The sequence below is a fragment of the Macaca nemestrina genome, chromosome 1 (genome assembly GCF_043159975.1).
Source record: "Macaca nemestrina isolate mMacNem1 chromosome 1, mMacNem.hap1, whole genome shotgun sequence".
NCBI lineage: Eukaryota > Metazoa > Chordata > Mammalia > Primates > Cercopithecidae > Macaca > Macaca nemestrina.
Genome location: NC_092125.1, coordinates 175,616,924 through 175,642,207, shown reverse-complemented (window position 1 = coordinate 175,642,207; position 25,284 = coordinate 175,616,924). Strand labels below are relative to the sequence as shown.

Here is a 25,284-nt window from a genome sequence, read left to right as displayed (position 1 = left end):
TGCAAGATTTAATAGAGTGAAAACAGAGCTCCCATACAAGGGAGGGGACCCAAAGAGGGTATACGTTGCCGGCTCGAATGCCTGGGTTTATATCCCGATCATTTTCCCTCCTGTTGTGCTCTCAGGCGATAGATAATTGACTATTTCTTTACCTCCTGTTTTTGCCTAATTAGCATGTTAGTGAGCTCTCTTTACTACCTGATTGGTTGGGTGTGAGCTAAATTGCAAGCCCCGTGTTTAGGGATTCTTAGTCGCCTAGGAAATCCAGCTAGTCCTGTCTCTCAACACCACCATAGTGGAATACTTCCAGGAAACTCAAGGTTTAGTGAATTAAACCATCTTTCCTTATATGATACTCCAGGAAACTCAAGGTTTAATGAATTAAACTATCTTGCCTTATATCTGATAGTGATGATAACTCATCATCATCGTCACTGGGATTTGTTGAGCACTTACTATGTGCCAGGTTATGTTAAATCCTTGGTTTTTATCAATTCTTTTAACTTATATAACAACCCTTTAACTTATAACAACCCTTTTAACTCATGTAACAACCCTTTAACTTATATATAACAACCCTATGAAGTATGCATTATTATTTTCCCCACGTTCCCAGTTGGGTTACAAACACAGAGGTGAAATCAATTGCTCCAATTCTCACAGATCGTCAGTCAGTAGCAGACCTAGGAGTCAAGCATAGGCAGTCTGGCATGTGTCTCCAATGCTGCACTCTGCTAAAAGCTGTTATCCAGAATATGTGAACAGGCCTGACTTGTTCATAAGCAGCATTACTTCCCATTCCCTCATCTAATCCTCATAACGACCCTCTAATGCAGATACGATTATTCCCACCTTAAAGATGAAGACACTGAGGCTCAAGGCCACAGACTTAGTTGGAAACAGCTGCATTCTTTTATTACAGAAAGAAGGATCATATTTTGCCTTCACTCAAGAAAAACATATACATACATCTGATAAAATTCCAAGAACTCTCAGAGCAATTACACAGCCTCTTGCTACAAACACAACAGAACCTTCTTCAAAGCGCCACACATGCTTGGAAGAACACACACATAAAAGCGCAATTTGAACACTTGTCAGTTTTACCCCCTTGTTGCAAGAGAAGAAGAATGTTTATGCATCAAAAAAATCTAGCGCATTTCCCAGTTTAATTAGTTTTGTCAAGTGCCTGCAGTATGATTTCCATGTTAATTTCCCCATATCCTATTTCAGTTTCTTTATATTCCACTTCAATTATTTGCTTAAAAATTGAGAGAGGAACAATGACTATGTTCAAATTCCACTTCATTCAACTAACATTTACTGATGTTCCATTGTGTACTAGCCCTGCAGGGCCCTCAGAAGCACAGGACATGTGCTCTTACCTGTACTCCCATGCCTATTGCAGACATTACTAATCCATCAGCTTTTCCCTCCCATATTCCACACTCTCCGGGAAGTAGAAACCTCAAAATTTGTCTCAGCATGGCTTTCCAGGCAACCAGTACCAACTGATTGATGCTGGCATGGGAAAACGAAAACTATTTGCTATCCTAGTATTAAGCATTTTCTTATAAATTTCTTTCCCACTTAATTCTCATGAGTAGTAACTGCTATTATTACTCCATTTTTACCCAAGAGGTAACTGTGGCTCACTGAGATCCTACCCAAATGTTAGTTATGAGACTGATGAGAAGTCTCTCTGACCTCTCATATTTAGCATGACAATCACCAGGCCTGCACTTTCTGGTAATCTGTGGGCCTGGCCCAGCATGGGTCTGCTTTCCTAGCCCCTGAAGGGAAATGTAAAAGGAATGAAAAAAATAATCTCTACCAGGTATACTAATCCCCCAGGTGGTAATAAGTATTCTTGCATTGGCCTGTGAAACCATCTGTATTTCTGTACTTTTATAAATGAAACTGTCAGATCTGGAAGGGGTTCAAGTAATAAATTAATTCAAATTCTTCATTTTAAATCAAGGCCTATTTTCATCTCGTTTAATCTTTAAGTCAGTCTTTGAGGTAGCCATATTATCCTTGTTTTATGAGGAAGCTGAGGCACAAAGTGGTTGAGTAATTTGTCTAAGGTTACAAAATTAGTTTAGTGGCACAGTCAAGCCTCAGATCTTTTTACTTTATAAGCCTGAATATTTAATGATACATTTTCTTTCCTGATCTCTTCTCTCTTTTCCCTTTAGAACATAAATATAAGGTAATCAATCAAAAAACAGTAGTTTATTTCTTCTTCCACTTCATTGTCATCCCTTTCCTTCTAAAAATCTTTTTATTTTTATTTATTTTTTTGAGACAGAGTCTCTCTCTGTTGCCCAGGCTGGAGTGCAGTGGCACGATGTCAGCTCATTGCAACCTCCACCTCCTGGGTTCAAGCGATTCTCCTGCTCAGCCTCCAGAGTAGCTGGGATTACGGGCATCTGCTACCATGCCTGGCTAACTTTTGTATTTTTAGTAGAGACGGGGTTTCGCCATGTTGGTCAGGCTGGTCTCAAACTCCTGACCTCAGGTGATTCACCTGCCTTGGCCTCCCAAAGTGCTGGAATTACAGGCATGAGCCACCATGCCTGACCCTCTTTTTATTGAGCATACATATATATTTTAAACAATATATGATTGCTTAGTTATATATTTAACAAAGTTCCCTGAATCTTGTATAGAGACCATGAAATACAGAGATGAGTCACAAACGGTTTGTGCTCTCAGGGAGATTACAGTCTGGCATGAGAAGGACTCACCAATCAGAGGCAATTCAAATGCAGTGTGGTTCTGACAGCACAAATACAGGAAATGAGGAAGCACAACATCTGAGTTCTGGACCCACTCAGAAGTGACCAGAGTAATTAATTATAGCTGCTGAAACAACCCCTAAATCTCAACAGTTTAACATAATCTGAAATGAGTCAGGAGGCTCTCCTCCATGGGGTGACTCAGGGACTCAGGCTGCTTTCATTACACATCTCTGCCACCCCTGTGGCCTCTTCAGAGTCCACTTCTGGATTCCTCCATCTGGCCTACTGTATAAATTGAACATTTGTGTTTCCCCAAACACAAACATTTGTTTAAATGTTCATTGTTTAAATTCTAATGCCCAATTACTGTATTAGGAATTGGAGGCTTTGGGAGGTGATTAGGCCATGAAGGTAGAGCTGTCATGAATGAGATTAGCGCACTTGTAAGAAGAGACACAAGAGCTTGGTCTTGCTCTCTGCTTTCTGCCATGTGAGAATATGAGAAGATAATCATCTGCAAACTAGGAAGTGGCCCTCACCAGACAACATATCTTCCAGTGCCCTCATTTAGACTTCCCAGCCTCCAGAACAGTGAGAAATGAATGTTTGTTGTTAAAACCACTTAGTCTATAGTATTCTGTTATAGAAGCCAGAATCGACTAAGACATCTGCCAATGAGAAGGAAGAGACAGAGAGTGTGTGGCAGGCTGTGGAAGAGAGTTTAGAGATCAGATTTTGCAGAGGTGTATATTTTCATTGGCCATTTAGCCAATATAACTTATGAGCCTCTGGGGTGTGGACTGACTCAATGCTCAGTTTTCCTCTTCCTTATTATACAAAATGACTACATTCCCCAATTTTCCTTAAAGGTAAGGGTCCTGTAACTGGGTTCTGGACAGTGGAACACCCCTGACTCTCATGGTGCAGTCTCATCAGTCTGTGATATGAGAAACGTTTGTGGTGTTAAGCCATTGAGATTTTAGGATCGTTACAGCAGTTTTTGCTAAATTAACCTGACTAATAGAGATTCAATTTCTTTCATTCTAAAATGAAGATAATAGTGCTCTGCCATGAGAAGCAAATAATAAAGTGGGCATGAGAACTCCCAAGTGGTGTAATGTATTGTTTCCCATTATTCATTTCACCCTAGAAAAGCAGTTGGGATCTGGGGTACAGAGACAGCAAGGAAGGCCTCTCCGACCATTGTGTGGTGCAGGACAGGACATCAGGCTCTTCAGAGTCCACAGCAGGGTGAGCCTGAGCCACACGCTCCACAAAAAGAAAAGAATTTTTACCGGACTTCTTTCTTTAATAACAACCTTGTACACTTGTATCAATTCTTTCATTACAACATGAGCGGTCATCCCTAGCAAAGAGTCTGTTGGACAGTAAATGTCAGGTACAGTTGAGCTAAGACTCCTGCAACATCTGGAGGGTTGTTTCCCCCACAGAGCTGCTCCTACCTTGGTCCCATTGCATCCATTTTACTTGAATAATATGAATAATAACCAGTGGTTTGCTGGAGCAGACTCACACCAGCTCAAGAGAGTCAGTTATGCACATCATTCCCAAGTCTTCATTCTGTGATGTCAGTAACTTGAAATCAGTCATGGTGGGAGTGCTTACACCACAAAAACAGGCAATGGGCAAATCATGGACTTTTATCTTCCTTTATTTCTTCCTTTTCTTTTTTTCTGTGTTTTTTTTTTTTTTTTTTTTTTTTTTTTAAGATGACTGTAGTATAAGAATTCACCAGCACACTACTGGTAATAATACAATTAGTAATAATAATAATGATAGTGGCTATTATTTCCTGCATGGTCACAATGTTCCAGGACCATACTTAATAAATGCTAAATATGTTTCATTTTACTTATTCCTTGTAACACTCATGGAATTAGCTTGTCACTGTGTTACTCCTGCTCCAAAGTGGAAAATAAAGCTCAGAGAAATTAGTAACTTGCTGAAGGACATGCACCAATGAATTGGGAGAACCAGGTTTTGAACACAGCTCTGTCTGACTCAATGCTCATATTATTTCTATTGTGTCATTAAATAAAAGGAGAATTTGAGTTTCAAAATTGGATTCTTGAGGGTTATAATAAGGTTGTTTCTACCTAGGGAGGGAAAGAATAATAATATACTTAAAATGCATCTGTCTTTGCATGAGATTACACAGTTTAGTAAAAACACTCTCTCACATGCTGTGGCTATTAATCCTCCAGGATCTCTGTGAGTGATTCTAGGCAGTCACTGCTGCACTCTTTTGGCAGATCAGTGGACTGGATTGATGCAGTTGGGTGGTTTGCTCTGGACCAAACAAAGATGGCAGGTGCAGATGTGGCCGCTGGGCCCTGGGTCTTCCACCATGCTGTCAAGTTTTATAACTTGAAAGATCATACTGCAGTCATATCTTGCCCCCATAAATTATGATTGCTTATTTATATATCCACCTCTGCCTATTCCACGTGAGTCTCCTGACAGTGGTCTTAGAGGTCTTCCATCTCGGTGGCTCCAGGGGAAAGCACAGTGGTGCCAGGCACATGGTGAATGTTTTATAAATGTCTGTTTAATGAATGGCTGAATGGATGGCAATGGAGTGAGGGAATCGATTTTCCTGACTTAATGAGGGAGAGATGTAATAGAGAGGCTGACAGGAAAGGGCCTGGTCCCCAGGATAGGAGGAAACAAAAAAAAAAAAGAAGAAGAAGAAAGAGGGTACAAAGAACAGGGAAACACTAGTCACTGGAGAGCATCTTGAGTTTCTTTATAGCAGTTTCCAAAGGCTTGTGCTAAGCTCAGCCCTCACAAACCTATTGTGAATTTGATGCTTTTTAATCAGCAAAACTGCAGGCTTTCTTCTGTGAATCAAGCAAGAGAGCCAGAGTCAAACAAGAGAGAGCAGAGAGGCAGCTGCCCCACTTGTAGACTTGGCCTTAGCTATGCCATCCTGACCTATGCCAAATGGAGCCCATGGGCCTGAGATGGAGGCAGTGTCTTTGCCATTTTGGCCCAGCATTATGCCTTTGGCCTTGCAGAACAACCGACTTTCCTCTTCAAAGCCAACTCTGCATCCTATCTGGCCTTGGGCATCCCTCATGGTTTACATCTCCTGGGCCTCTCACCTCCAACTCTTTAACTCCTCTTTCTTCACTTCTTCTCATTCTTGGCTCATTTTCCCATCTCCTCTTTCCATGTTGTCCCCCTCCCCCTAAACATGATACTTAATTCTGTTTCTTGACTCTGAAGTCTGGCTTTTCTCCGTGGCCACAAGCTGTACTTCTGATTATGCTACCTTTGACCTTAACGAGATAAACATATTGTCTAGTCCAACCCAGCTGCCAAGACTACCCATGACAAGCTTGTCCTGAGCAGGGGCCCAGCATCCATGGCTTCTATTATTTTCTCCATGGAGAATGTGTTGGTCATGTTCGTGTTCCCAACATCTATGCCTCCCAAAATGATTTAACTATGTCAGTGGTTGCTCCTTCTTGATGGCACCTTAAAATCACCTGGGATGCTTATTTAAAATCCAATATCCACACCTATTGAAGATTTTATCTTAAAACATTTCAGAGATCATTCTAATGTGTGGTCAGGATTGAGAATCACAGGTCTAAGCCAATCTGTTAATCCTGTTTCCTTTGCAAGGGCATGCATGGGCCTGACATTTAATCATGAAGCAAGAGATACAAAGGGAAGCTGGGAGGTTCTGCAAGGAGGACACAAGAAAGAGACATTGCCCTTTCTCTGCATCAGGGTATGTCATTTCAGATGAACTGCAAAGAACTTCTGCTGTCATTGTGCAATGATGAAGGGACGCAAACAGCCTAGTGGGGTAGCTGACATGCTGAAGATGGTAGAGTCCAGTGAACTGAAAAGAGCTGGGTCCCCATCACATTACTAAACCAAATAACCAACTTGCCCTCTGATCTTATTTAATGAGATAATGTAGTTATTTACTGTGTAAATTGGGGGTCAGTACATTTTTTTTTCTGCAAAGGGCCAAAAAGTAAATATTTTAGACTTTGCTAGTCACACAGTCTCTGAACCAACCATTCTGCCCTTGGACATGAAAACAGCTATATACATCAAATAATGAATGGGCATGACATAGTCCAATAAAATGTGATTTACAAAAACAGACAGTGGGTTGGATGTCACCTGTGGACTGTTTGGCAATTCCCCATTTAGGTAATCCTGAGTCAGTGTGTCTCGTTACTTGCAGCCCAAGGCATGTTAAGTGATACAAGGATGATTCCCAAAACTGAGTCTGCATGAACAACTTTTCTCCCTGCTGAACCACAGATACACATATTTTGTGTCTGCCAGTCAAATCCTCCCTGATGTCTTACAGGTACTTCAAACTCAACATATTCAAAACTGATCTCATCTTCCCCATACCCATCCCTAGGTCTGCCCCTCCCCTTGAACTTCCCACTTAGCAAATGCCACCATCACCTTGAGCTGCTCAAATTAAAAAGCCCTGAATGACCTTAATTGCCTCTATTGTCATTAGTCAGCCAGCCACTATGTTCTGTCAATCCAGCTATAAAATATTTTTGCATTCTCCATCTATAATAAGCTGTGTACTAAGTACCAGGTACATCCCAAAATAGTTTATAACAAAGAGCAATGCAGATGCAGCTACCACCCTCTCCAAGCTTAAGATAGGATCCTTGATGTACAATAGATAACATTATTAAAACCATTATTAAAACTCCTACATGCCAGCCTCCACCCTAGGCACTTTACAGAGATGGCTGTGATCTTCAGGACAAACCTGAGTGCACATATCATTCTCTGTTATTCACAGATAAAGAAACTGAGGTGAAGAAAAGTTGAATCTCTTACCCTTGGTCATGGAGGCACAGTGGGGGCAGCACCATAATGGGAGGCATATCTGTCCTCACATGAAAGCCCAGGTTCTCCTCACTACCTCTAGTCCACTGATTGTTCATCCTTGCAAGGGGTTGGCTTTCTGAACCAGTTGTCACTTTGGGAACACTAGATCAGTCAGTTCGCAGGATGTCACCTGGATCTCACTTTGGCAAAAAGCCCATGACAAACTTCTCATCAGCACAAGGGCTGTGCAATTAGGCACAGGCTATTAAAACATCTCATGTTCGAAATCAGTCACTCTCTGTTCTCTGCCAATTAGGACCACCACCTGTGGCCAGGCAGGGCTTTCTCACAGAGAACAACAAAAATCCAAGTGCTAGGAGGTAGGCAGTGGGGGTCCTCAGCGAGATACTCTTTCCAAAATCATGCATTGAGCTGCAATGAGCTGACATCGTGCCACTGCACTCCAGTCTGGGAGACAGAGAGAGACTCTGTCTCAAAAAAATAAATAAAAATAAAAAGAATTTTTTATTTTTCAGATAAATATGGCCCAAGCAGAGCTGAAATCCTCCAGCTGCTTCTTCCCTGTCATCTTCCTCTCACATTGCTAATTTGGAAGTGAGAGGATGGTTGAAAGAACACAACACTAGAGCTGGGCAGATCTGGGTTCAAATTTGGGCTGCCACCCTTTGGCCCTGCTGCCTCACCATCATGCTGCAACTATGCTACCTACCTACTTCCTAGGGCTACCCTGGGGGTAGAAGACAATGAGGTTTTTGGAGAAGCGAGAGAATTGTGGAGACCTGAGCAGTGGTCAGTGAGTAGCAGCCCTCTTCCCTGCTGTGGTTGCTGTAATGACAAGCTCTCAACTGGAGGCGCATGAGCTCATGGTAGCCCCTCTAGGTGGGGCTGGAAGACAAAGGTTTGTTGAGCTCTTAGTTGCTCAGGAGTCCCAGCCCTCCTTGAGGCTGCAGTCCAACACTGTGCTTGGCACTTTAATGTAATTTATTTAACTTCTCTTTAACCTTTTATCTTAATAATACACATTATTAAGCCATTTTCAGACAATAAAACCATGGTTCACCAATTGACGGCTATAAAGTAAATAGATAGAATTCAAAGGTAAGACTTTCTGATCATGATGCTTGTGTTTTTTTATTGCATTCTAAGTGCTTTTATACACCAAGGCAACACTCATGTTCCCTCACAATCTCTGCTTCTATCTCTGTCTCCCTGTGTCTCTCCCTGTCTGCACCCTGCCCTTACTTCTCCCTTCGCTTCCCTACTATCTCCTTCTTCTTCCTCCCTCCTACCTTCTCTCATTTTGTCTTTCCTTCAGTAGCCGGGGTACTCCCCAGTTGCCAGTATCTCTGGATTTAATCTGTCCTAATGTCCCCAGGTCTTAGAGAGCTCTGAGTTTCAAACCTTGGGCCTGGTTGCCTAATAACAAACCCTAACTCCCTAGGCCCTCCCACAGTCCTCAGCTCCCTCCCATGCTGTATGTAGCAGGCTTCGGGCCACTTTTCTTACCCTTCAAGGATGTCTATTTCAACCAATGGCTTTAGTATAAAACCACTGGCCTCTGGAGTCAGGGACTCAGAATGAGCATTGGTCCAGAGGCTGGAACCTTAGAGATATATCTGGCAAGAAAATATCTTGGGGACAAGCTAAACTGAAATTTCCAGAACCAGGGATTTATTTAACAAATGTTTACATAAATTCTTATTAACCACTTTTCTGGAATTAAAAGGTGTTCATTGTTTTCATAATCACTTCATGTTTCCTAATCCACGCTGACATTTCTCTTTCCTCCAGGCCCTTCCAAGTCTTCCCTGAAAAACTGAAAGAAGTACGGTGTTATAAAACTCCTATGGGTAAGATTCGAGATAAGAGATGATGCCTAAAAAAGGAAAAAGAATTCCAGATGTATGACTAGTGACTTGGAAATCTGGCGGGAGCATTAAGGTGACATTTGAAAGTATCACCATTCTCAGGAGAGGCAATGTGATACAAAGGATACACCATGGGACTTAGAGTTAGGAGACCTATATTTAAATCTCAGCTCCACCACAGGCTAGCTGTACGACCTTGAGAGAATCACTTAATCTCTCTGGGCCTCAGTTTCCTCATCTATAAAATGAATGGCCCAGATATGATGATCTCTAAGATGACTCCCAGCTCTAAAATTCTGAAATGCTAAAATGGTTCAGTTCATTCTGATGGCCAATAAATGAAGGGTGATTCAGACTACCAGAGCAATTCATATTTTATTTATTTTTAAATTATGGAAAAGTTCCTTTGGCCAGCTATAGAGGCCCAATTCACTGCTGAAACAAATGCTCTGACTTCAAAGCTGTAACATTAGGTATTAAATTTAGAAAATATAAAGGGAATAAAATTGTGCTTTCCCGTTTATAGCTTCATTAATAACTTTTACCTCATTAATAATGTGATCCATTTTTCAACCTCAGCAGGCAGGAAATATTTAGCAAAGAAAGAAGAGAATAAACTAACAGTTATTGCTTATGTACTATGAATTACTATTTATTGAGTACCTATAATAAGCTAGACACTATCCTAGAGATGTTCCTTATGTTATCCTATTTCACACTTCTAACTGCACCATGACAAAGGCATTGCTTTCCTCATTTTATAGATGAGAAATCTGAGACCCAACAGGATGTGACTTGCTCAGTATCATGAAACTAGTGAGGTCAATTTGAACCCAGGTCTGTCTGATACTCAGACCAACATTTTTCTTACCGTATCATTTTTGAAATATTCTAAGCAGAGAGCTCCCTCTCAGTGGGACTAAGCAAGTAGTAATTAGGTAGGAATGCTTTAAGAGGGATCATCATGCTGGGAATAGAGTCTAAGTGGTTGGACTGGGTAACCTTTGTAATCCCTTCTATTCTGAGAATCTAGTAATTCTATTACCTTAAGTCACTGTGAGTAGAGTAATAAGAAGTAAAATCACTAATCCTCCCAGAGAAGCTGCAAAATAGGTTTTTTTTATTTCTTTTTAATGTTTCCTACTACTGTTTTTCTTTCAAGAAGAATAACATCTCTCTGTAATTTAGGAGTCCACAACCTATTTCCCTCAACTACTACCCGTGTTTCAACCTTTTGACGACCCACTAGAACTACAGAATTATTATTCTACATTAAGACTTCTGTATAATTCTACCCATGAATTAGAATGAGGAATGTGAAATTTAATTCAACAGCATAGGAAATGTCCACCCGTAATCCCAGGCAACATTAAGCTAGGTTACTTCGCTTAATAATGAACTCTCTTCTTTTTACTTCATGTGTTCAAGGAAGTGCTTAAATACCTAAGTGCTTAAATATATAAAGTTATGGCCACCAATACCCTAAAATAACTTTTTCTTCTTCCTTTTTAACAGCCATTATCTCTGGAATTCCTGTAAGGAGCTTAGAATCTCTTTTTGAGCTTCCTCACTAAACAATAAGCTGAGGACAGAGATATGTCACAAGAAACTTTGTGTAGTGGAATGCTTCATGGAATGAATTCGTCATTATTCATATTTAACCAAGGTAAATTCCAGCTATTTCTCCAACAAATGGACAACTTCAACTTAGATCAGGACTTCTATGAATGGTTCCTCTCAGAAAAAGAAGTATAGCAGGCTCTGTTAAAAAAAAAAAAAAAAAAAAAAAAAAAAAAAAAAAAAAAAGTGTTCCTCTCCCAAGTTGGCCTGATATGCAGAGCTGACGCCCAGTGAGAAGTTGTGTAAAACTGCCTAGGATCAAGTAGCCTCTTAGGAAGAAAAGACCAGCCAGGTGTGGTGGCTCACGCCTATAATCCCAACATTTTGGGAGGCTAAAGTGGGCGGATTACTTGAGGTCAGGAGTTGGAGACCAGCCTGGCCAACATAGTGAAACCCCGTCTCTACTAAACAATACAAAAATTAGCCAGGGGTGGTGGCACACACCTGTAATCCCAGCTACTTGGGAGACTGAGGCAGGAGAATCACTCGAACTCGGGAGGTGGAGGTTGGTTGCAGTGAGCCAAGATCGCACCACTGTATTCCTGCCTGGGCATTGGAGTGAGATCCTTTGCCCCCCACCCAAAAAGAAAAGAAAAGAAAAGACCTGGACCCTGCTAGTTCTCAAATTATGTCAACCAATGAAAGCAAGTGTTGCAGAATTGAAGTCCCCATAGGAAAAAGGAAAATTTGAACTAGTGACCTGACCTGAGTGCAAATCCATAGCTCAGGGGCTTAGAGAAAAGACAGGTTTGAATCCAGCATGGGGTGGACACTGGAAGTCCCTCCAGGCCTTGTCTTCCTAGAGTGGGTGTCACGCACTGGGCACAAATGCTGAGCACGTGTATATGACCTAAATCACCATTTACTATGTGCCGTCACTATTTTAAATGCTTATTATGGATTGACTCATTTAATTCTTAATAATAACTGCATAAGGTAGTTACTTCATTACCACTATTTTATGGATGAGGAAGTTGAAGATTAAAGATTAAATAATTTTCCCAAATTCACATGGCTAGCAAATGGTAAGCCTGGATAGAGCTCCAGATATTCCAAATAAAACTCCAGAAAGGGATGTTTCCAAAAGAAAATAAGGGAATTCCTACTAATAAGGATAGATGGTGAACCAATCGCTTATGTGGAAAAATAAGAGGACCGTGAGCATATGAGTACCTACAGCTGGAAAAATGAGGCAAGTATGGAATATGGCCTCCAAAGACCAAAGCAGATGATGGTGAAAAGAGGACAGCTTGTATTGTCAGAGCAGAACTGGCCCAAGAGAATGGAATTCTGGAGGTAAATGTAGAAGTGGTATGGGGAAAGATTAGAAAATTAGGTAAAATGAAAGGGTGAAAGAGTGGGTCTGAAAGGGCAATAGGGAATGATCTGGATCAATCCCAAGTAATAGGAAGCATCCAATGAAGTTGAGGTAGTACAAATGTGATAAGAAGCTACCATTGTGTTCAGAAGCAGCAGGAGGCTGGAAACCAGAGACAGAGTAGGTGGTTTAAAACTCTTTTTCCTCTTATAAAGCTATTCCTGACCATCTGGGAAGGATGGGTTCTGAGGGGTTGGCAGAAGGCCTCGATAGAGAATTTAGGCTAGGAGCTGCCCTCTCTGAGAAACCTAGACAGAGCCCATGGGCGGACCCCTTAATAAACCCTTCCTCAGAAGCCAAGCCTCTAACCTCGAAGCACCAGATACCTCGAGAATCTGCCTGCTCTTAACTTTCCCCCAAAGCATTATTCTGGGGCTTTCCAAGACACTGAGTGCCAAACCATTACACCAAGCTGACCTCCAGGCTTCATGGGCTGGTGAAATGACAATTGAGAGGTATCAGAAGCTCCTAGTTACCTCTCAGTATGCAAGACAGAAATGCAAAGGCAATGCTGTGGGGATGCTAGAGAGATTCAAGTGACGCCCTCAGGAAGGCGAGTTCAAATGTGATCATCGGCCCCTATGGAAACTCAAGTGAGAAGGTTGCATCTTGCTTTGGCAGGATGGACCTGAGTTTGAGTACAGATTTGCCTCCAGGGACTTCAGGCAACTCCCTTTCCCACTATGCACTTCGGCAGAGGATGAGAGTAAATGACCTCTAAATTCTCTGCAGTTTGCCTATTATTATTATTACTATTGATAGCAGTAGACTGAAAGGCATGACTCATGGTATGTTAAAAAACATTTACTTCTTAATTTCCTGCTGTCTCCTTAAAATAAAATCAATTACGGTAAAAGCAAAATCCTTATCCTTTATATGTTTTCATATTTATGAGTATTTCCTCTAAACCACATAATATAACTTGGCGCTGCACTTTGGAATTTCATTACATCTTAGTATCTAGTCCAAGTTTTAATTTTAAGTTCCAGTTACTGTATCACCTTCATTATCATCACCACCACCAATACAATCATCATTCATTATTTATTTTTCTAAATAGCCTATGAGTTTGTTGGGAGTAAAATCCCTTTTGTCTGATTTTTTAATCCCTAAGAGCACTGAACACAATGCCTCACATGACATAGATCCTCCATAAACATAGTGTGAAGGATTAATGATAATTCACACACTCAACATTTCAGTCCAACTAAACAACTTGAAAATTCTCTGAAGACACTGAGATCCTTTCCCCAAGTGTCCTTACATATGTTGTACCTTTTGCATGGCATTCTTTGCCCTTCTCTGGTCATCTACCATGCTCTAAGATGCAGCTCAAATAATACAATGATACAATTTTATGAAAAGTTTAAAATAAACCTCTCCAATACCCCCAAATATAAAATAACAGCTCTAGTAAGGCCTTTCCAGAGCCTCTCTGGAAATCTTTACCACCCCCAGCCCACAGCCAGAAACACACATCCCTCTCCTTGTACTTAAAATAATGCATTATGTCTGGTTGTATAATTGTCTCTTCAACCAGATTAGGGACTCTGTGTTAAAATCACCTGGGAAACTTTTAAAAAACTACTAGTGGCTGGCTCCATTCCAGATCAGAAGAATCAGGTTCTCTGGGGTGGGGTCTGGATATTGGTATTTTTATTCTCTCCAATAATCTAATATGCAGACACAGTTGGGAACCACTGTATAAAATGATGAGGTACTAGAAGGCAAGAACTACGGTTTGTCTCTGCAAGTCTAGTTCTTAGCAAAGATTACTACCCAATAAATAATTGTCAAATGAATGAGGTAGGAAGCATAATAGAAGTATAAGAATAACTTATATAAGTCTCTTCCTACAAGTTTATTTTTAAATGTTGTGAGATAAACAACTATATATTAGTCTATGACATCTGACTTATTGGACAACTTTGTTTAATCATATCAAACACTTAAATTGCCTAGGACCCAACGTCTAACTAAGCAGTTTTCCCAGTGGTGGTAAACATGGTCCTAAAAGAAATCTAGATGGATCCTGCAAAAATATGAACATTAAGGCAGTTCATTAGCATAGCCTCTAAGTCCAAAAGCTGGACCTCCAAAGCCCCGTCATGTAATGTAGATATATTTCAAGGTTGTTATCTCACAACTGTCAAACCCAGCCTCTTGTTGCTTTCTGCTGTGTAATTTATCCCTGAGAGTGGCATGAGAGTTTTTTTATTAATTTGTTTGTCAAGCAACACTCTCAGCTCTCTTGTAATTATGTTGCCTGTTAGTAGCATTAAGTACAAACATAGCTCTTGATTTTCACTTGTTAATTTGTCCCTCTCCTACATTTAGATATAGCAATAGATATAGTCATAAGATCAGAAAATTGCTGATGGTCAGGAGAGGGCAACATAAAGGCCTGTGTATCTTTGCCAGTAATTAATATGCAATGAATGAATGCCATACGGTGGAAAGATCACAAAAGAAGCTTGGGGTTTGAGTTGGCCTGAGTCATTTGCACGGTGTCTTTGGACAATTAGCTCACCTCTTTGCAGCTTGAACAACCCATCTCAAAAATGAAAGATAATGAAATCTATTTCAAATGCTTAGCAGAGTTATTATGTGCATAAAATAAGACAACAGATAAGAAAAATACTTAGTAAAATACAAATAACTATGCTAACATGCTTCTCTCATTCAGATGCAAACATTCTGTATACCCACTGTGTCATGGGCTACAGTGATATAAATAATGATGATTCTTATCACCATTGTTATCATCAGGATTATGCTGTTATAATGAAGTCCTGGTATCTTGTGGTGGTTAATTTCATGTGTCAACTTGGCCACAAGGTGCCCAAACATTTGGTCAAACATTATTCTGGGTGTGTCTGTGAGGATGTTTCTGGATGATATTAATATTTGAATTGGTAGACAGTAAAGTAAATTGCCTTTTCTAATGTGTGTGGGCCTCATCCAATCAGTTGAAGACCTAAACAGAACAAAAAGGCTGAGTAAGAAGGAATTTCTTTCTGCCTGACTACCTTCACCTGAGGCATCATTTTTCATTTCTGTCTTTGGACTCAAACTGGAACTAAACCAGCAGCTATCTTGGGTACCCAACCTGCTGCCTGCAGATCTTGGGACTTGTCAGCCTCCATAATTGCATGAGTCAATTCTTTATAATATATCTATCTACCATCTATCTCTCCACCTATCTCTCTGTCTATCTATGTGTCCTTCTTTCTCTCTCTGTCCCCCTTCCTTCCTCCTTCCTTCCTTCAATCCCTTTTTCTCTCTTTCACACACACACATACACACACACACACACACACACACACACACACCCTACTGGTTCTGTTTCTCTGGAGAACCCCTTACACATCTCTAGCAATATAAACAGTCTTTGGGGAGGCTTCAGAAATAACTCTGTAAATGCAATATCTTATATTGCCAGAAGTGTTTTCGTGGTCATTAGAATCAGCTGGCCAGCTTTAAAAACATCAATTCCCAGCCCTGAGAGATTAGATCATCTGAATCAGTACCTCAAGATGGCAGAACCTGGGAATCTGGACTTTAACAGGTTTCCTAGTAATTCAACTCACTAGCCATGTTTAGGAACCACCCAAGTAAGTGGTTTGGTTGAGAAAACTAGAAACCAAAGATCTGTCTGATGTCTAAACTTTCATCACTTCAGCCTCATAGATTTTGTTTCTCTTGTGTCCTATTAAATGTAGATGAACTATAAATATATATATACACACACATATATATATATAGCCTTTAACCATAAATTTAGAGTATAGTTATTTTGAATTCAACCCTGATCGTATTCCTGCTGTGTCTTTGGGGTCCCCCTATTGGCTATCAATAAAATCCAATTTCCTTAAGATGGCATCCAAGTCCCTCTAAAATAGGACCCCTGGATAAGTCTCCAGCCTCATCTCTCACCACAGTCATTTACATACATCCTAAATCCAACTCTCCAATGAGCGCTTGTTCCAGTTTCTGACCCTGTGCGTTGTTCTTGTTCTCACCTCCACCTGGAGGGCCCTGTCACCCCAAACACTCATCCTTCAAGTTTTAACTAAAATGGCATTTTGCTCATGCAACTTCTCTAATAGCTCTCTAATATATTGCTTTATATCATAGCCATTTGTGTGTGTGTCTCCCTCAAGAATAGGGACTTCTCAAAAATCAAGCTACATGCTGCAAGTGTGTGCACCCAGAGCTCTGAATCTGGCACATGTAAGGTTCATATGCATTCAATGAATTGATGCAGGCTTATATTTCCTACATAGTTACCAAAACGAAAAAATTTACAAGTTGGACATTTTGTTGCAAACGTGGAAAGAATATGGCAAGAAGGCATAGAGTGTAGGCTGAGCAGCACAGTGCACTCTTTAGAAGCAAGAGGTTTCAATCTAGGCTCCATTTCCATCTCTCTTACTCATTAATGATATGAGGGTCACTTTATTAAGACTTCAGTATCTCTGTTTATTCATCCCTGAATGAGGATGATGATGGTGTCAATCTCACAAGGCTGTTATGGGGATTAACTATGCTAAGAACTTAGTACATCATCAGGATGCATCATATAAACCACTGAGTAAGTTATACTTGTTATTGGTGCTCCCTTATTATTTTATTGATGTTTAAGCAAGTGAGTATAGTCCTAGAAATAGAAGACTTCTGATTTACAGGTGCAAAGAAAAGTGGAAGAATCCTCAAGCTAACTTATCTTGTGGGCCATTTCCATTTCTGAAGGGCATCCACCTCAGAGGAAGAAAAAGCCAGAGAATTATGCCTTTGTCTTTCATGGGTTGCTCCTTTCCCTGATGCAGTCCCTCAAAGAACACAGATCCGTGGGAGATTTGTGTATGTGCTCTGTTTCCCAATAGTTAAAGCAACTCATTTGTCACCACTAAGCATTCATCCTTTTTCTGGAGGTCAATTCACCAGGTGCCTGCACCTGTCCAGGGCAAGCCTGACAGACCAGGGGCAGTTGACCTGACAGCTATTGCACATGAGACTAATCTTCTCTTTGACTCGTGGTAGAAGAACAAATGGACCAAATCTTGGCCCAGGCCTGGAAACTCTAAAACCACCCACCCTTTGAATTTTGAAAAGTGACCTTAAATGCCATTAGATAGAAACCACTGCCCTGTGACAAGGCTGAGGTCCAGATCAGTGGAAATAACTTATAATAAAGCACAGAGCTGGGGTTGCCAAAGACCATGACATGTATGACAAAGACAGTCTTGTTCTGGGAGACATGTGAAAAAAGAAAGACAATGTTGTGAGGTTTTTATAAAAGCAAATGGATTGGATTTTAAAATGTATATAGAGACAGGGTCTCACTATATTGACCAGGCTGGTCTCAAACTCCTGGCTTCAAGGGATCTCTTGCCTCAGCCTCCCAAAGTGCTGGGATTACAGCCATGAGCATGGCCAGCCTTGATTGGATTTTTTTTTAAATCTGAGGTTAATACTTTTATAATATTAAAGTTAATTTTCTTTATAACAAAATAACGATAGTCAGTGGCTGACTTGTTTCTTCAGTGTCCTTACAGCTAGATAAATAAAAGTTGGCAACTTTCTGTCCTTCTGCACAATTTTGGGGTGTTGGTTATTTTACTAGTCTATGAAATTCTCAAAAGTTTGGGGCCCTTTGATATTAGGGTTGAGAAAAGAGGCTCTAGAGTCAGAAAGACCTGGGCTATATGCTTTGTTGTTCTTCCAATTTGTGTGACTTTGAGCTATTTATTTAACTTCTCAGAGTCTCTAAAATGGCAACAACAATAATCATTTCTACCTTACAGGATCATCGCATGATGAAAAAAAGATACCAGATGGCATGAGGTTAGCACTGGGCCTGACACAAAAATCATAATAATGGGTGGTTAAATAGGTTTTCCAGAATTCAACCATATAGATGAAACACAGAAATAAAAAGCAAATGCAGAAAGAATTAAGCATTTAATTTCCCTATGTGGAATTCCTCCTAGATATAGTCTGCATGCTTTGAGGACTGCTGGGTTTAGATTCAGACAAGTCTAAGTTTATACGCTACTAACTCAGGCCATTTTCTGATCTAATAAATTTAAATAAGGTAGCTCATTTCTCTGAGCCTCTGTTACCTTATCTGTAGAATATAATTGCCATCACAGAACATCAACACACTAGGTATTTTACACACATCCTCACTTCATATATGCAGCTATCCTACAAGATAGGCACAGTTGATTATTATCTGCAGTAGCTATGTTCTATAAAGCTTCACAAATACTGAACCATTGCTCCTAGGGGAAACACAGGGTCATGTTCCTGCAAGGCTCTGGTGAGAATATTTTCATCAACTGATCAATATGTAACCTTGTTTTACATGTTTCTGTTTAAAGACATCTTACTTAATATATTATGTTGATTCATTAACATTGAACTCATAGCCAGCAGCACTGTAACTCATGCCTGAATGAAGCTTATCTAACTCATGTATTTTCTCCATAAAGCAAATCCCATGTGCTTTATGAAATATGGGAGTGTCCTGTCTTAGGAACACCAGGCAGCTTCAGTACTATGTCTAGGGGCCATATTAAACCGTGAAATTACCAACAAAAATCACACACAAAAAAATGCTCAACATGTCCCCACGAAAAGGATGCTTGTTCATAGTAAGAGGGCTGGAACAAGAAGGCAGAGAAGATCACCTTGTACAACCTCAGCTGAGAACACGCATGTCAGGTGACTCAAATTTTTTGCCATTTTGTGTATGTCTGTTGATGACCACAAAAGCACTATGAGTACTGATTTTGGGGTTACAAATAAATTTTAGTGAGTAGTCAAATTTGCAAATGTGGAATCTGCAAATGATAAGAATCAACTGTACTATTCTCTTCATAGACGAGAAATCTAAGGCTGAAAGAATTTATGTCATACAACTGCATAGTGGTTAAGTTGAGTTGAAACTGGGTATATATGTCTCCAAAGACCCATGTTATTTCTATTATTAACACAGTACCCCCCATGTCCTGGTTATCCTAGGAAACAGAAGTGGTATGAATGGCTACCTCACAGAAACACGGTAAGGATCAAATTAAGCACCTTGAAGGTGCTTTTTAAACCACAGAGCATCATACAAACATAAAGGATTGTTATAAGAGGGTTCAATTACAGTGAGGTTATACTATCTAACACTAAGGCCAACTATAATGAACTCCCTGATTCTCCCACAGTAGAAAGAGACCAAGTTAAGAATCAGACCTTGAGAGGTTTGTGTCTGGGTAGCCCTTATCCCAGCAAGCAACGACAAGTCAGTGATTCAAGCTAATTCAATGCAGCCTCAGTGGGATTGCTCTTCTAGAGTTCTGAGAGCAAAAGAAGTACTTACAGTATATTTTAGTTAAAGGATCAAAATGCAGGTTGGATGCACTTAAAAAAATGCTTCTGATGTCAAGTTCACTTACAATTGCTGTTACAAAAATCTGCCACCCAGGGCCACAAAAAATCAACACAGCAGCATTAGCCAGCAGTGTGAATATTGATGAACAGGGGTGTTGTCTCAAAAACAATCCTGAAGTTATAGCTATGCCTCAAAAGGGGAGGGGGCTGGGAGCCCACAGGCACCATGTTAATTACAAAAGGGTATTTAATAATTGAGGCCAGACTCATCCAACATAGAATTTGAAGAATTAACCATCTCTGATAAAAAGAATCAGTAAAGACAGAAAGGACTTAAAAATGTTCATAGACTTTAACTCACTAATGACACTTCAAGAATACTAACAAAATGATCAGATGAGGAAAAATCTTGATGCATAAAGTTGTTCATAGTGTAGCTATTTCCAAATAGCTTTAATAAATAATGAGTATTTGGTTTAAATATTATGCTATATCCATACAATAAAAAAGTAAGTGTAAATAAAAATTATTTTAAATAATTTTTAATAATACTGGAAAATAGTCAAAGTGTAATCTTAGTAAAAAAATAAATAAATAGAGACAGGATACAAAAAGTATGAATCGTCCAGGTGTAATCCTGGCACTTTGGGAGGCTGAGATGGGCAGATCACTTGAGTGCAGGAGTTTGAGACCAGCCTGGCCAACAAGGCGAAACACTGTCTCTACTAAAAATACAAAAATTAGCCAGGCGTGGTGGCAGGTGCCTGTAATTCCAGCTACTCAGGAGGCTGAGGCAGGGAGAATTGCTTGAACCTGGGAGGCAGAGGTTGCAGTGAGCTGAGATCACACCACTGCACTCCAGCCTGGGTGACAGAGTGAGACTCTGTCTCTGAAAAAAAAGTAAAAATAGAAGTATGAATCAAACTGTGTGTGTATTACTAAAAACAAGCAAAGAAACAGAAATACTGAAAAGGAACATGTTAAATATTAACAACGATTCATTGATTTGGGAAATTTTGAGTAATTTGTATTTATTTTTTATGTCCAAGATTTCCACAATAAGCATATACAATTATTTTTAAGGTGAGGAGGCAAGCAGTACAATGAAAGTACGATCCAATCTGCTATCAAGCTCCACACTCAAAAGAATGCTTTGATGAACAGAGCCACAGATTAAACAAGATTTTGCCTGTTCATCTAACAGGTCACTGATCTGTAAAAATATCAGATGTTTTCATATTTTTCAAATCATTTATTATTAAGCAACTAGTTGGACTGCAGCCAACTTAACTACACAAAGAACATGAGATGGCCCCATCCTCAGAAAAGCACCTGGGGCGGGCCAGGGTTTTCCTCTATTCACCTTTGTACTGCCAGAACCTTGTGCCTGCAAGAGAGCAGGAGCTCAATAAAAACGTATTGAAAGAGTGAACACGTAGGGAAATAGGCTGCCCCACAGTCACAGGTCAGCAGACATCAGTCTTTCATTCATACATACAATCATTCAAAAAGGTATGAACCACTTACTCTATATACTCTATGACTAGGCATGGACGGCCTTCAAGACATGCAATAACCGGTGATGGTCCTAATACATAAACAAATGAAGGACTTTATGCAATAAGAAAGGTGTGGATAAAATGCTAAGGGAGTTCCTAAGCAGGAAGAACTTCTCCAGGTAGGAAGTTCAAAGATGTCTTCCTGGATGGAGGGGGATTTTGAGCTGGGTTTTGAAGGTTGAGCAGAATTTGGGCATGAGTGAACAAAGTGGAGAGAGGGTATCATAAACTGACACATGTGCTAATAACATGAGTTAAGTCCTGAATGTGAAAATGTATATGGCTTACAGAACCAAAAAAAGCTTCAATTTGGCCAGAGCATGTGGATGGAAGGGAAGCAGGGAGGCTGAATGGAAGCACAGAGGCAAGGCTGAAGTAATGCACTGGGACCGGGTTATGTGGAGAGAGTTTTGAATGTTAAGATTTGCTGTCTTCAGTAGATAATGGAGAACTGTGGAAAGGCTTTGAGTGGGAAAGTGATCTATTCAGAGAAATCTTTAAGAAGATGCTTGGGCAGCAATAGGTAAAATGGATGGGAAAAAAGAGAGGCAGGACATGAAATGATAAGAATCTTCAGTGAACAGGCATGAACGCTCAACCAGAGAAGCACTGGAAACTCAGCTCTTAGTTTCTTCCATTATCAGGATGGCTTCATCTCTCAGCTGCCAGATTTCCTTTGAGATGCTGAGGACCAACTATTACACAAATGCTTAAACCCTGGGCTCAGCCCCCAGCCCCTGTATGCCTCCTCCCTCTCAGAGGAAGCTGAATTGCTTTGCAAATATATGCAGATACATGTGAATAACAAAGCCATTAACATGTGCCCTAAGCCTCAAAGGGAAAGGTTTGCTTTGATCAAAGCTCATAATGGGATATATCCAAGGGGCAGAAAAACGATATCCTGCTCAGCCCAAACTGAGCTGAGGAAGGTTTAGACTCTGGAGCAGAAAGCCCTGCCTTAGTAACTGCTATTCAGCCAAATACTCAGGTGCACGGTGTTTCCCTTCTACACCCCCATTTCTTAAAGTTGAAATTGTTGTAAAAAAAAAAATCTTCCCTTTGCTTCATTTTTTCACAGCTGCAACTACTGATAGAAACGGGTGTGTGTGTGGGGGGGTGGGTGTGTGTATGTGCGCGTGCGCGCTCGCGCGTGCGTGTGTTTAATCTGATCTTCTAAACTCTGCTTCTCAAAGTGTGGTCTATGCACAAGCAGTATCAGCATCATCTGGGAGAGGGCTAGGAATGCAGAACCTCCAGCCAGACCCTAGTGCTAGTGAGTTGGAATCTGCTTTTTAACAAGATGCCAGGTGAGCGATGCATATGCACATTATAATTTGAGGAGCACCAATCTAAATGACCTTAGCATCCATAAATAGGATTTCTTAAGGGCCAGGACCCCACATCTTACTCACCTTCATATTCCTCAGGCACAGTGTATGGCACATAATAGGTAATAAAAATAAGCCTTTGTTTCCTGTTGTGTAAATAGAGATAACAGCTATCTCAAAAGCTGTTGCATGGATTGAATGAAATATCAAATGTGAAGCATTCAAGCACAATGCCTGGCATTTGGGTGGGAAGTGCCTAAAGTTTTGTAATTCCCCATCAAAAGCAATTGTTGATCTGTGTACAAATAACCCCACATGTATGTCAAGTGTTTGGCATTTTATAAATGTCTATCCCATCTAATCCCCATGCCAGCCAGCAGGAGTTGCCATCTGTGTTTCACCAACCAGGAAATTAGGATCCAGAGAGGTTAAGGTGCAAAGTCCTAAGGCAGTAGGCAGAGCTGGACTCTAAACCATGCCCCTCCCAATCCACCCTTCACTGTGTAGCCACTTGGCCCACAATGCACAGGCCTAGCTAAAAAGTTATCTTTGTGTCCACACTACCTTCAGGGTGGAATCCAAGCTCTTTAGCACAACCTGGCATGGAGGGCATAAACTGGCAGGATCGATAGGACAATTTTACCAAAGACCCAGGGAGCCTCTCACAGTCTGGCCCCTGCCCACTTCTCTGCCCTCAGCTCCCTCTTCCTGATCTGATCTTTCTCCTGTTTTATGTCACATTTGTCAGTCCAAAGTCATCAGGACATTTCACATATCCCTGAATTCACTCTGGTCCCTTTCTCTGGAATGGGTGTACCTGGTGCCTTTGGGTTGTATAGCTTTATTTGTCTCTCCAGAACCAACTTCACCCTTCTCCATTCTGCCCTGTGCTCCTGGAGGTTGTTCTGAATGGGATATAATGTGGGTTCCCAGGTCCTCTTCTTTCCAAATGGATTTGTCAGGGGATTAAAGAGAAAGTGGACAGTGAAGTCAGAGTATTTGTTCAAGTCTTTCCTACAAAGTTTGCACAAGCTGGCTGTACTCCTCTACAGAAGGTCCTTCTGTCTCATGGAGCCCTTCACTACAGGACTCTCACTGTCCAGATTGTAATCAATTCAGTCTCCTTTCATACCAGTTATCTGATACCAGCCTGGCTGCTAACAGATAAGCACCATACAACTTCACGGTTCCTTATGGTTTCCTTATGCCCTCATCTGTGGAAATAAATCTTCCATCATTTATCCTGTTTTGAATGTGCTGTTTCCTATTGGGAAACTGACTAAAACATTCTTCATCCAGCAAATTCCTATGCATCCTTCAAAACTCAAAGGGCCACCATCTCAGATTTCATGATACTTTGTGTTTCCCTCTCACAACATTTCCGACACAATACTGCCAGTGTTCAAGTTCTCATCTGACTTCTTCAAGGGCAGTGATGCTATTTTTACTGTACTTGACAGCTCCAGCATTTAGAAAGTACTGTATAAATATTTGTTGAGTAGATTAATTAAGAGTGATACTAAATTTTCCTAAGCAAACTATTCTACCTTAAGAATATGAACAAAATTTCTGCTGATTTTTTTTATTTTTTATTTTTTTCGTGAGACGGAATTTCGCTCTGTCGCCCAGACTGGAGTGCAGTAGCGCGATCTGGGCTCACTGCAAGCTCCGCCTCCCAGGTTCACACCATTCTCCTGCCTCAGCCTCCCAAGTAGCTGGGACTACAGGCGCCCGCCACCTTGCCCGGCTAATTTTTTGTATATTTAGTAGAGACAGGGTTTCACCATGTTGGCCAGGATGGTCTCTATCTCCTGACCTTATGATCCACCCACCTCGGCCTCCCAAAGTGCTGGGATTACAGGCGTGAGCCACCGCGCCTGGCCTCTGCTGATATTTTTTATATACAAGGCATGGTTCCTCTACACTTAGAATAATCTTTTTTTAGGTTATCTAAATTGCACCTATTCCAGTTACACTAGGACACATAGTCACCCTGATTATAACCCATGCATAGTGCTATGATATCCAGGGATGAAGTGAAATTTGAGGATTCTAAATTTGCTGAAAGGAGTGGTGAGAGTTGTAATTCCAGAATGGCCACCAGTGATCTTGCCACCTGGTATTTGTGTTCTGATATAATCTGCCTACCCTTGATTGTAGTGACTTGCTTCTAATAAATAGAATACAGCAAAAATGATAGGATGTTGCTTCAGCAATTATTATTTTGTTAGTTGCAAAAGAGTGTATGACTTCTGTTTCGCTAGCAGTCACTCTCTCACTCTCTGGCTCTCTTGCTTGCTTGCTCGCTCTGATAAAACTAGTTACCATATTTGAACTGCCCCTATGAAGAGGTCTTTGTGCTAAAGAACTGAGGGCAACCTCTAGTCAACAACCAAAGGAACCGAGCTCTCAGTCCAAATGCCTGCCAGGAGTGGAACTCTCCCAAAAACAACTGAGGAATCTTGAAAGGGGATTCTGCCCCAGTCAAACTGTGGGATAACTGCAGCCCCGACCAATATTGCAGCCTGAGGCAGA

General features: G+C 40.7%; 1 protein-coding gene and 1 pseudogene across 9 annotated transcripts in view; both read right to left on the bottom strand.

Moving 5' to 3' along the window:
• Window positions 1-25,284, bottom strand: part of LOC105495139 (DAB adaptor protein 1) — a 1,257,833-nt gene that overhangs the window by 1,010,062 nt on the left and 222,487 nt on the right. The gene's annotated exons all lie outside the window — the stretch shown is intronic.
• LOC139356166 (heterogeneous nuclear ribonucleoprotein A1-like) overlaps window positions 11,273-25,284 on the bottom strand; it is a 46,250-nt pseudogene continuing 32,238 nt past the window's right edge.